The following is a 921-nucleotide window of genomic DNA, read 5'->3' as shown; positions in this document are numbered from 1 at the left end:
AAGAAAAAATTGTCAAGACAGAGGAAGACTCTGGATCACAGAGACTCGATGCAGAGGAAGAAAACGTAACAAGGGAATTTCGTCAGTTGCTTGAGGAAGAAGAAACAAGTAAATATAAATTCAATCAACCTGATGAAATTCCACCTCTCCAGGTTGAAGGAGCCGAGGATTATACAGAACCTGAGTCCAAAGTGTACCTCCCAGATCTTGGCAAGGGCTTGGGCTGCGTTGTGCAAACAAGGGATGGGGGCTACTTAGCTGCCATGGATCCTCTGGATACTGAAGTTTCAAGGAAGGACACTCCAAAGCTAGCCATGCAAATATCAAAACCATTTGTTCTCCAATCACATCAATCCACAAGTGGGGTTGAATTGCTTCAGAAGATGGCAGCCATGGGGATTGATGAACTCGGCTCTACAATTTTGTCTTTGATGCCCATGGATGAACTGATGGGTAAAACTGCAGAACAAATAGCTTTTGAGTTGTAAAGAAATTCAATTAATTCCATAAATATGTTAATTGTAATTTGGCACATTCCCTGGATTATGATAAATTTTCTAGAATTGTTGTTGGCATGTATGACTACTTCTGGTTCTTTCAGATATAGTTAGACCAAGTTTGGTTGTAAAGAGAAGAGAGATAAGGTTTGGGTGGGGAGTACTTAACGGCATCTTTCTTGCCGTCAATTTTTTTTTTTTATTAAAAAAATCACTGCAGTTTTGGGTTCTTTAACCCTTAGGAAAATCTGAGCGGTTGTTTTAAACTACCGCAGATTGCGGTAGTTTAAAACAACTGTATGTAAGCCTCTCCCTTTTCTCAGACACTGGCAAACTTAGGATATTGCGCGAATGTAGGGGACAGCTGAATAATTAATTAAAGCAGCACGTGTATCTGTTTTTTCAACAAATACACGGAAACGTG

Source organism: Corylus avellana, chromosome ca4, assembly GCF_901000735.1.
Source record: "Corylus avellana chromosome ca4, CavTom2PMs-1.0".
NCBI classification, from domain to species: Eukaryota; Viridiplantae; Streptophyta; class Magnoliopsida; order Fagales; family Betulaceae; genus Corylus; species Corylus avellana.
Note: the sequence above shows the minus strand (reverse complement) of the source record.